Raw genomic sequence first — 12,839 nt, forward strand, 5'->3', positions numbered from 1 at the left:
ATTCCTGTATGAAGTCYGTAAGTTTATGTGATGCAAGAGGTCACTGTATGTAATGGTCCTTTCTAGCCTTAAAAGTCTGTGAATCCCTCTCCTTTTTGGAGATCCTGTTCTTATGGGAATGCTTTTCTTACTGAACACACCAGTCAAAAATGAATGGAATTGAATCCTTCTATCACAAAATATGTGTGTATATATATGTATATATATTTGTGTGTGTGTATGTGTGTATAATCATGCATGGTATATGCACAAAAAATACCCTCCAGATAAAATAAAGCAAAGAATAGACATTAATCTCTCTCTCTTTTTTTTTCTCTCTAAACAATTGCTTATAAGTCTAATAAACTGACTGCCTTTTTATACTTTTCAGTCTGTTCTCATAACAGGCATATGTAAGGCTTTGTAGCAAATGTGGAATTTGATGAGTGAGAAAATGAAGATTTATACAAAGCTAAATTGAACAAATGGTGAATAATTGATTTAACTGACCTGACAGCTCACACTGTGCTTGTAAATAATACATAACTTTTCACTACASTGATAATTTAGTATTCTGTACTTCTAGATTATTTCAGTAAGTTACTGCAAGGATCAAATGATCTTTGACCACCTAAAAAGTCAAAAATATGCTTACCAAGCATATCCTGATCCTCTAGTAGTGGACTGCTGCTATCATGCTGATAAAGCATCTTCCTAAAGGCTCTCTGCCCTTTCATCTTTTGTCTCTAATATATTGTTGGAGAGATAACATCAATATAACTATATAACACCACTCCTTTGACCACTAGGTCTGGGAGTCAGTCATACTAAGTGTTAATTTGCATAACGCCATTGTGGTAAACGGGATCATTTTGACTTGTAATCCTATACACAAATGCTGGTGCCTATTTTACATTCCCTTTCTTTCAATGCAGAAGATCAATTATACACATAAATATAAGCTATTGTTAAACTGGTTTCTATAATACACTTACACCCTTAAAGTGATATATATGTCTGATAGCTACACTGCCTTCTACTTCCAGTAATAAACTCTACAGTAACGGTGTTCAATACTTACTACTAGGATCTGGCAGCTCCCATACACACCTTGTAGGAGTTACAGAAGGTTACAGAAGAAGACAGATCAGAGTTCATCCTAGTTTGTACTGGGATCTGCATGCTCACTGGTGAAACATATTTATCGGAGAAAGCAATCAGCATCTGTTTAATACACTGGAGAACACTGTGAATTAAGACAGGGTGATACTACATCACATATCAAAATGCAAACTACTGGCAGAGTGACCAGTTGAAAGCACTCAGAGATGAATATAATCTGTGGMTCCAAAGCTGGACTACATGTCTTGCTTCTAAAGGAGGACTCATAAAACTTACCACTGTGTTGAATCCACTCTAGCAGCTYTATCTATGATAAAGTCTTAGAGCTGAAGTACAAACAGAGCTAAAAAATGTAAAATTATTATTTCCAGTGCAATTTTARTCAAACTATTGCACTCCTTTGATTTTAATACTGTTTCATTTTTATGTCTTAAGGTCCGTATGCAGTTTGGCTGTGTTATGGTAGCTGCAGAAAAATTCTGGGCTTGATTCCAGCTACYTTCCCTGAAAATAGAAGTTACCATTCTCCCCTCTGCCAAAGGGATGCAGAGGATGTACATGCAGAGAGATCTGCCTACCGTGTCTACCACCCACTGTGTCCTCTGACTTCTCAAATGTTTCCATTCCTAGCATGTAAATCCCCAAAGTGATTTGTACATCTGGCACATGCCTGAGTAGAGGGCCTGGTATAGGTGGGATAGCAGAGATTGATTTTGAGAACTGAGCCCTCTGGAGACAGAGATGTTTTCTGTCTGCAACCCAGTGCAATGGCCTGTTTCCTGCTTAACCCCAAGCAAATCTGGATCAGACAAATGAGTCACACAGCATAAGGGAGGCAATGGTATGGTGTCTGGTATTGCACAAACTCCAGAGTAAGCCTTGGAAGGGCAAATCTCATTGTTCAAATTCTCCCTTGGTACTCAGGAATCATCCAATTCCTACATTTGAAGTTCTTCTTTTTATTCTCTTGCCTGTCTGTTTTTTTTTCATATGCTTTCTAAACTCCATTGGGTTTTCCGTTAAACACCTACACATGGTAATCCCCTGAGAGGTGGAAAAGAAAATTAGGAATTGAAGAGTTCTTCAGTAGCTGGACTGAATGACACCAATTTGACACTGGTCAAAGATGAAGCAGTAGAGGCTGGAATGACCAGATTTATGATGTTTCAGATCACTGCAAGAGCTTTGATTAAATGAGGTTAAAGCCAAATAGCCTGGGCCTAAAAAAACAATCACATTTTGTATTTGATAGATGAGAAAGAGAAGAAAGGCAGAGGGACTCTCTCAAAATGGAAAGCTCTACAGGTCTATGCTCCTTGTAAGTACCACAAGGCTGGATCTGAAAACCCAGCCTGGCCAGACCTTGCCCTCTGGCCAGAGGTGTTCAAGGGAAAGTCAGTCAGAAACCAGGGGCAGAAACCTTCTGCCTCTGCTTTTATCGTGAGCTTGGTCAAGAAGCTTAGGCAACATGAACAACAGGGCCGGATGACTGTGCAGTGTTGAATTTTCATGCTGATTTATCAATAAAGATTAGCAAAATACTCTGTTTTGTTGCCAGAGCCTCTTACTTTATATACATACCTGGCRTTCTCCAAAATACCCTCTCGTATAAAGATTCCTGCTCTTCTAATGGTCAGATAACATAGTATTGTTATCCCAAACCTTTCCCTGCATCTCATTTCACATCAGAATTTTAGGTTTTCTGCAGCAAAAGCAGTTTTTAATACAGTAGGGTTCTTGTCCTCCATATCATGAATAGCAGTAGCTGCTGCAGTACAGCTACTGCAGGTGTGAACCGTATAGATCTAATACAGAGTTAAATCAGTGAGAGTACCCACTCACAATACCCATCCTTGTTTTTCTAGCATTAGCTTTTGCTTTTATTCTGTAGGTGTTTATGTTTCCTAATTCTCCGTTTGCAACAGGAGAGAATGAACAAAGCCCAGATCCTCTGAACTCTCACCCCAGAGGAATGACTACTTCCCCTTTGCATATAAAGTTTAGCCCAATGTCTCCTTCTTTCTTCAGTACTGGGGACCGTATGGGCACCTTTAATAAAGCAGATGGTTTGTCTAAAACCTTTTGAATGCTGCGAACAAATCCCAAATGCATCGGTCTAACTCAGCAAACAAAAAGAACTCAAAGAGAGTCCAAAAACAGGAGAATGAAGCACTTTGATACCATTGCAAGAACATCAGTGAAAAGGACCCAACACTGTTTCAGTATTACGGAGGAAAGGAGGGAGGGAACCTTCAGTACTTTTCTAGTCAGCTTGGAACAAGATAACAAGGATTTGGGATGACTAGTGGAGTTTTTTTTTTTTTTTTAGTGAGAGATCAACATCCTCACAACCTTTTTTTCAGCATGCGAAGGAACTGAGCAAGTCTCTGTGCACAGTTGCCATAGGCATTTTAGTGATTTTTGTCCAAAAGCACAGAATTAAGCAAGTGATGGGGTCAGGAATAGAATGTATAACTTTTAAATCATTTCTGTGAAGTCTTGCCATGACCCTGATTATAAATACACACACACACACACACACACACACACACACACACACACATATGTATATACCCTTACATTATCTATTCCTGATTAACAAGCATTTAACACAAAAACATGCTGCACTGATATAAAATTAATCATGAAGGCCTTAGTACTGCTCGAGAGGACAGTCTTCTATATACACACACATATATATATTTGTGCATGTGTGAATAAAGGACTATCTTATTTTAATACCTCATTCCTCTATGTTCTGTGCATTCCTAAGTCTTCTCCCAACATTATCAGGATAGCTGCTGTTCTTGTCAATTCTTGTCTTCTCTCTAGAAGGAGTTGCCAGGTCCTATCAGCTCCAAGTGCCCTGAATTGAATTTACTCAACTTCACCAAAACGCAGTTCATTATTGGTAGCTCAGAAGTGGCCCTTTGGGATGAAACAAGTTATCAGTAGCTTTCTAACAGTTGGATTCTAAAGGGCAGCTATCACATCTGTAGCAAGTAGAAAATATACCTCCTTGTTTCATTACTGTTTCTTGCCCAAACTCAGATTGCTCAGCCAAAACAGCTACTTAAACAAGGCTAAGAAAGCCCATAGAGATACATCCCATAAAGAAAATGTATGAATATGCTAAATTGAARCGTAGGCATCACACTAAGGCCTTGATAGAGGCAAGCACAGAACTCCAGTACACCTGCAATGGCAGCAGCAGTGCTTCCAATAAAAGCATATTTCCACAATGAAAAATGATATTCTCTCCCTTTTATGGAGGTGGCGAAATGCTTGGCATTGTCATGGAACAACTGGGAGTAGGAGTGAATGACACAATGCACTTCACTCCTGTGAAAGAAACAGTAATCGATTTTATTGATATGGACAATTGTTTCACAAGATTCTATAGCAGGGTCACTTATTATTTACTGGCTGGAGGTTCAAGATAATGCACAGAATTATCCCATTGAGTCACAGGGTTCAGACTGAACCTCTTTGCTTTCCAAGTACCTTTTGAGAGGAGTCTGATTGCTCCTGGATCCAGTCCTAGTCCCAGACCTGGTCAACAGTTTATGACTAAAGGATTTTGTGCACAGTTACAAAGTAAAGTTTAAAACTTCAGAAAGAGAGCATGCTGTAGTCACTTATCATGAATCTGTTGTGACAAGGATCTCTCAACCCCAAGGAGTATTCTTGAGAGGTGGCTSAAGGGGAGAGGGAGCTGGACAGGCTGGWGAGTTGGGCAGAGAGGAACCTCATGAGGTTCAATAAGGACAAGTGCAGGGTCCTGCACCTGGGGAGGAATAACCCCAGGCATCAGTACAGATTAGGGGTCGACCTGCTGGAAAGCACCTCTACGGAGAGGGAYCTGGGAATCCTGGTTGACACTAAGTTAACCATGAGTGAGCAGTGTGCCCTCGTGGCCAAGAAGGCCAATGGGATCCTGGCCTGCATCAGGAGGAGTGTTGCCAGCAGGTCRAGGGAGGTGATTCTGCCCCTCTACTCAGCTCTGGTGRGGCMGCACCTGGAGTACTGTGTKCAGTTCTGGGCACCCCAGTATAGGAGGGACGTGGAGCTTCTGGAGAGGGTCCAGAGAAGGGCAACCAGGATGATTAAGGGAATGGAACATCTCTCRTATGAAGAGAGGCTGAGTGAGCTGGGCCTGTTTTCTCTGGAGAAGAGACGGCTCAGAGGGGATATGATTAATATGTATAAGTTCAGGAAGGGAGAATGCAGGGAGGAAGGGGACARGCTGTTCTCACTGGTGGCCAGCGATAGGACGAGGGGTAATGGCCACAAGCTGAAGCATAAGAAGTTCCATCTCCAGGTGAGGAGCAACTTCTTTACTGTGAGGGTGACAGAGCAGTGGAATAGGCTGCCCAGGGAGGATGTGGAGTCTCCTACTCTGGAGGTCTTCAAAACCCGCCTGGATGCCACCCTGTGCCACATGCTCTAGGTGTGCCTGCTTGAGCAGGAAGGTTGGACTAGATGATCTGTAGAGGTCCCTTCCAACCTTAAATATTCTGTGAATCTGTGAATCTGTGAATCTGTGAGATCCTGACGTGCAGCCCGCTGCCATGCAAGGAGAGCTCAATGGGATCTCAGGCTGTCCCCATATTTATGGGATAAGATGATTGATTTATAGTCATTCTTTCATTTCAGAAGGATTTTGGCTGGTGTATTCAYAATTAGCCTTATCTCCCCATTAGGATGCAGCCATCAGGACTGTTATTGATAATTAATGTCTGAGTCAGGGAAGAAATCATCTCCTGGTACAGAAGCACCTACCAGGATCAGATAATATCTCTGGTGGTTAACACCTGAATAGGGCTATGTGTGAAAAGTCAGGTTGAGCTGCAGAAGGAGTACATCTGTCATAGGCACGCAGAGCTAGCAAAAATCCCCTTTTAGATACTTATGTCCTTCAGGTTGTCCAGAGGCCTTTGCTCCTTATTTGAGTCTAGTTGCAATGAAATAACTTAAAATAAGTCTAAACTGGATTACAGACACACATCCATTTTTCAGCATACAGAAACTTTGTGTAAGTTGATGAAGAATGGGTTTACCTCCTGCAGAACAAGTATATCGCCCCCTAGATCAAGGTAAAATTAATAAACTCACCTTTTGGATATCCTTCTCCACTGACTCACATCATGCTTTTGCAGACTATCAGTTGTCCTCTCTCTCAGTGCTGTCTCTTCCTCCAGTCTCAGCTGCCCTCAACCTATCTACAAATTCACAAGCAGGAATGCACATGTTTCATGGTCAGCCACAACCTGGAGAGGGAGTCTCCTTGTCCTCTTCTTGCTCCCCTGATCCTGTCTGCTTCAAGAGCCAAACTCTGTGTGGGGAAGGGCAAGGGAGAAGTGGAAGCCTCCAAACCTTATGACCATTCAGGCCATTCCTTGTGCCTAATATACTTCCTCACAAGGGAGGCTGTGTGATACCTTCACCGTATTGGGCTAGCTCATCAAATTGAAGATCTTTTTTGTTTTCCCGAAATTCAGTTTCTGAAGAACAAAACTCCACCAAATAAAAACAGGCTGTTTGCAAACATCTTCCTTGTTCCTCCTCTGACTTTTCTCATACTGTCCATGTGACAGTTTTGATGAGTTAACACTACTCAGGTGTGTAACTGTTTCTGGTTTAGCGCTCTGTTCATACAAATCAGTGTGTGTTTAGAGCTACCAATAAAACATAATCGCCAATTGAAAACCCATCTTCTTAGGAAAGCACCTCCCACATCACATGCTTCATAATTTTCCATAAATGCAGTAACAAGCGGCTTTTTTGTAGTTCTTCCATGCAAGTCTTGCTTTCTCGAAAGCATTGCCTCCTCTAGGAAACATCCCTTCCTCAGTGTCGGTTTCTACAGGGTACAGATTCAAGAGCAGTTTGACAGGCTTGCCACCATGGGACTCTGTACGAGTGGCGCTGAAAGGGCTGAACACATCCAGTGTGGGCAGGCAATGAATTTAAACAGTCCAGGAAGAACAAGGCAGTTGACCAGCTAGCAATAATGCTAACTGCTGTAGAATATTTTGGGAAGGGCAGGTATGGGTCTTGGGTCAAATGGTAGCATGGGAGGGCTGCCTTGAAAAGTAGCAGTCTTAGAAAGGCAAATCATAGGATGGTGGCATCTGCATATCTATCTCTAAAGGAGTAATTGACATTAATCCAATGTATTTGAGTCTTGTCCTTTAGGCTGARTTGAGGGAACCCTAGAAGAGGCCTATTTCTCTCCACTGTGTGTGAATGGAGTAAGCTGTTCTCAGTTCTGCTGCTTATCTTCTGTTTTAGCCCTACCTAGAGTGTCTGACTGGGCTTCCAGATGGTTCAGCTTTCTACAGGCCTCTTTATGAATGGAATTTTATTCTATTCTGAAGGGGTGGGATTACTTCTCAGAGTTCCATTTTTCATTTATAGAAAGCTGGTCTGTTTATTAATCAGTATAATTTAATATTGTGATTTGGCAACAGACAAAAGGCAGTCCCTGATCCTAAGTGTTTACACTATGTTTTTAGATAACACTATAAGAAATAAAAACGGACGAGGAGAAAGAAGAATGTGAACTGTGAAATACAAGAGCTTGTGGATGTTAGATGTTCAAAGCATATGTCTTGGTTTTATCTTCCTTTTAGTAGAGATTTGTGGTTTATGAAAATGTATTTTAATATGCATATATCACTTAAGGAAATAATTGGACATAAGAAATGTGTAGTGTGTCACAAAAGCAATGTAAAACAAAGATGGTATCAGGAATCCAGAGAGTTTGGGACAGTAGATAAAGTAATTCCTTTAGAAAGAAAATGCAGATGACCTGAAGAGTAAACATATTTCCCAGATCATGAAACCATCTTAGAAATAGTAATTTAAAAAAAAAAAAAAGTTTTTCATTTAGACTAGGTTTTCTGTAGCTGTGTTACATTCATTAATTTTACTTCAAAAAGACTTAAGTCCAATAGTCTTTTTTTTTCCCCTCTGTAAGTAAGAGTTTTGATTCCAGGATATATTTTTTAATCCAATATATAGACTATAAAAAGAAAAAAAAAGTTTTGTGTCACTTTCAGTATAATTCTTGCAACACTGAGCACAGCATTGCTGGAAAGAAAGAAGGGTAAAAGTTAGACATAAGTGATTGAATGAAAAAKTACAAGTAAGTCAAATGGGAGCCTGAATTAATCAGGGGTAAGTAATCAAACAAAGCAAGGCAAGTTAAACTAATGGTAGTCATGGAAGAGTTAAAAAGAGTAGTTTTGTTGTGAACAATTGTCAAGCATGAAACAAATTTAGATGAGCCACAGAATTCCTGGGGTTCATCTGGAAAGGTATTTAGAGTCAGCAGCCAGAAAAAAACTAGTTTAGAGTTCTGCACTTTCTAAAATTTAAAATAAATAAGGTATTCAAGGGACTAACATTAAAATGTAATACAAATGGTGTAGAAAATATTTCCTGAAGGAGAAAYCAGAGGTCATTAAAAGGTTACTTTTAACTAATGCTGCTTGATTGGCTGTTAGTGTTCAGCTTCCTCTGAAGTGGCAAGGAGTTAGGGTGACCGTTGCCCTCTTCCAGCAATTATTGGTGCTCTGGCAATTGCACTGAGTTTAATCAATTAGAGTCCTGAATGGTGCTTTTCTTGGTTTCAAACAAAAGAGCCAACTGTTGGACCAGATATGTCCACTTCTTTTTGGCAGTTTCCTGTTTTCTTTTGGAAACTTTTTGAAGACCCTGTCAGGTTTAGGAATGATCATGACAAATCCCATCTCCATTAGTATAGGTCTCATTATATGATCTGCATTCTAGCAGAAATTGATGTAGTCAACACAAAACTTGAAAATAGGAGCTGTCATCCTGGAACAGAGCAAAAGACCACCTAGTATTTGGTTGGAGGTACTCCATATCTCCAATAAGCTGCAGGGTGTTGGGTCAAGAAGCAAGAATCTCATAGTTGGGAAATAAACAAAAATATTTCTCCTTCTCTCCCCTCTCCAACACTGGTAGGTCTACTCCTTAGCTATAATATTAGATTTTGGCTTAAACTTTGAAGCATGAGCTTGAACAACCAAGATGCATTTTTTACCAATATTTGCAGCTCTGCATATTCTTGCATCATCTGTTTGAATAAATTTCATCATATCTCCACTTACTGTTCTCCAGCAGGACTGCCCAAATTCAGGTGCAAATTCAACCAGTACTCATGTCAAACAGTGAGCCGGGAGCTCCTTATTGGAGACAAATCCTCTGCAGCAAGTTTCACCATACAGTTTTCACTGCTAGGACCAGCTTAAATTATTGCTGGTCCTGCCCCATATTTGAGCACACCGTTGTCTGAGCTATGTTGACATAGAAGCTTCTGTCTTCTCATTTTGTCAAGTGGCTTAGGGAACTGCCAYAGTTGGAAAAGGACCCAGTTAAGAAAAGCCATATTACTCCCCCGTTCCAGTTCACAGCACAGCCATGTTGTGTCTGCACAATTAGCAGAAAATAGACAGCTAACTTATAGGCTGCTGTTGTTCCATGAGACAAATTTCCTATTGTTTACCCCCACTCACCCATCTGTATCCATCTATTGTGTTCTGCCTTGTATTTAAGGTCATAAGCCTGCAGGGGTTGAAGGGAGAGCCCTTTCTGTTCATGTCTGCAGCACTTCAGGGACAAAGAGGCTCAGGTCCCTGTCTCAGATTCCTTCAAGTTTTGCATTAACAGCAGCAACTATGAGATTCCAGGACTTACCAGGCAGCAATAGATTATAAAAGCAAATCTTTTCAGAAGAAATATTATTTCTATTACATTCATTAAGTTAAATTATACAGTATCAGCGTATTAATCAGTAGATGAAGCTATATTTGCATATTAGCATTTGAAAGAGCACCACTTTTCTAGAGTAATGAATATACAATGAATATACAATATGCAATCCACAGAAAGTAGGACTCAAAAAGAAACAGAAAAAAAGAACTCTAGTTGGAAGTATCAGAATAGTGGATTTCCTGCCAACATTTTTTATTTGATTATCAACTTGAAGGAGATTCATTTTGTTGTTAAAAAAGGGTTAGTTTTGAGCTTCAGGAACTTTTCAGAAATCTTTGAAAGACTCAGTTAATTGAGCAATAAAAAACACCTTTTCATTTTATATTTCCCTTCACTCAAAGATTTCTGGTGGATTTCTCTTATCAATTTGAAGTCACCTTCTAAATATTAGGTGAGAAAAAAATGGAAAGTGTTGAAAATCTAAAAGAGAAATATTTATCAATAAAATGAAGTCCATTTTCTACTTCCAAAATGTCTTCTCGGTTATACAAATATATGAGATATAAGGAAAGAGAGGGACAAAGTTGTTGGGTTGTTTTTTATTAGCTGTTGGATGTATCCAAGCAAGAAGGGTAAGGAATTAAAACTGCAGCTACCTAGAGACACAGTTTCACAAACATTATTCATTATCTCTAGACATCCTCCAAATTCAAATGGTCTGTCATCTAGTCTGCTGGCATAAGTGTGCTTGCGAAGATGCGGAGTCAGATGAAGGAAGTAACCTGGCTATAAACTATTCTGGAAAAAAAAAAAAAGAAGAAAGGATTGAGTACAAATTGGTAGAAGAAGAAAGGAATATCACTAAAGAAGGATTTTAAGGATGACCCTCCCCCAAAGATCAGCCTTTAAACAGTTTTGGCTGACTTGAAGTGACTGTGAGGCTATGCTATGACTTACCCAAGTGTGAGTTCTTGGGTGCTCCACATTCATTTAAACTCTTGTACTGAGAGGAGGCCACTCATTAAACCACAGGATCTCAAACATTGCAACTCTATCTACAGCTGAATTCAAGACCAAAAGCATAATTTTGGGGAATCTTGCAGGAGGAGCCACAAATCCACATTTTATAACATTTTGGTTGCTTGGTATATTATTTTTTGCATTGCCATGTCTTTACTGTAGGAGGTCATCAGTGATCATAAAAGTCTGTAGCAGTAAGAATTGTTATTCYATTTGAACTTGATCCATAAATCACTGTTATAAGTTATTTCAATGTGTGCTTCACATAAAACAACCATTCATTCCAGTGTGAAAATGGTGTCAGAAAGGATCAATAAATTGTTTCTAAATATACCCCSTAGGTATAAGGATGCCAATACAAAATTCACCAAAGGCAAAAAAAGAGGCTTTTCATGGCACCTCATTGTTGCATTTATAGCTTGTTGTACATGACGGGGTGGAATGGATTCCAAAAGTATCAAGGATGTCACATGTATTTCTCTCTCTCTCTCTCTCTTTTTATTTTTTTTTCTATATGCATACTCAGGTTAGATGTGATACACAAGCAAGGARCAAGAAGTCCTCTAAATTTTTTAAACATCAAGAAGATAAAGAAGTCATTCTTATGAGATCATGTTCTGGACCAATCAGTCTTATTGAAATAGTCAGCATTTGATTTCTGGATTAGACATGAAGTTCCTGTGCTGCTATATAGTCTATATAAATTTAAAAGCTTTCTATATAAACTCAAAAGCTTGAATTTAAGATTTAATAAAAATCTGGCTTGTTGTAGCTCACATGTAATGGATGCAGAACTCATAGGCAGTATATATTAGAGATAAAATCAAAGAGGTGAGGGAATTCATCTTGACTACTCCCCAGAAATCAAACAGCYTATTCTTCTTTCTGTCACCTAGCACAGTTTTTCCATCAGATTCTTCCTTGCCACTACTCCTTTTCTTTTCTTTTCTTTCTTTTTTCTTTCTTTCTCTTTTTTTTCTTCCTGAAGAATTCATTAAAATTGATTTGGCAATGTAAAATTTAGTGAGCACTTAACTTGTAGGCACATAGCATGCCTGTATTTAGAAAGCTGCTGAAAACTTAAAGGTTTGAAAATAACCCTTGACAGAGACAATCTCTAGTATTCAAATGTGAAAGATTTGCCAGGTAGCTGCCAGAACATTCAGCTGTTGTATACAGAATAGTTAAGATGCTGTGAGCTGTGTTTCAGGGAAGGGAAGCCTTTAATTAGCAAATGAGTCATTCTGAGCTTTCTGAAGACAGCTGGCACCAGCAGGAACACACCTGAAACTGAACTGGATGCCATGCTTCTCCAAGGTGAACTGTGAAGTGATAAAGAGACTCACTTTTGTTTCTTTACAGCATACAAGGTCTTGGTACCTGCAATGTCATAAGCAAACTTTTTCTGCAGAAAAAAAAAAGTCTTCTATGAAAAGCAAGGCAAATGAATGTCTAATTGAGAAAAAAATAGAAAAAAAAAGAAATAAAAAAAGAAGACCTAAAAAATCTTGATTGATCTTTCAAGATCAGAGGGCACTGGAAGTTAAGATAAGGGAGGAAAAATCATTCGTATGGCCATGTATTTGTATTGAACACTTAGCGACAGCAAAATAAGCCTTCTAGAACCTTCTAGAAGACCATTATACACTGAAGATGCACAATGGCATGCCTATAATAGGAATTTGTGCTGCCCCGGAGGGTCTGGATAGCATGTCTACACTGCCCGCATTTCAGGATGTCGGTTCAGAACACCTCCAGCCTGTGGCTGAACAGCTGGAGCGAGCCAGCATGCTCCCGGACCACACCTTCCCCATCCATATCACCCATGAGGAAACTAACCTCAGCCCTGCACCCAAGTCCTTAAGGCAGAGTATTAAAGCAGAGACACCTAGGAAAGCTCTTTGACGATGCCCTTCTGATCTGATGTACCACGATAATATAGATCCAGCAAGCATATGGGACAAAAGGAAGGG

The sequence above is a fragment of the Nothoprocta perdicaria genome, unplaced genomic scaffold (genome assembly GCF_003342845.1).
Source record: "Nothoprocta perdicaria isolate Ctin4 unplaced genomic scaffold, notPer1 scaffold_115, whole genome shotgun sequence".
In the NCBI taxonomy this organism is placed as follows: Eukaryota; Metazoa; Chordata; class Aves; order Tinamiformes; family Tinamidae; genus Nothoprocta; species Nothoprocta perdicaria.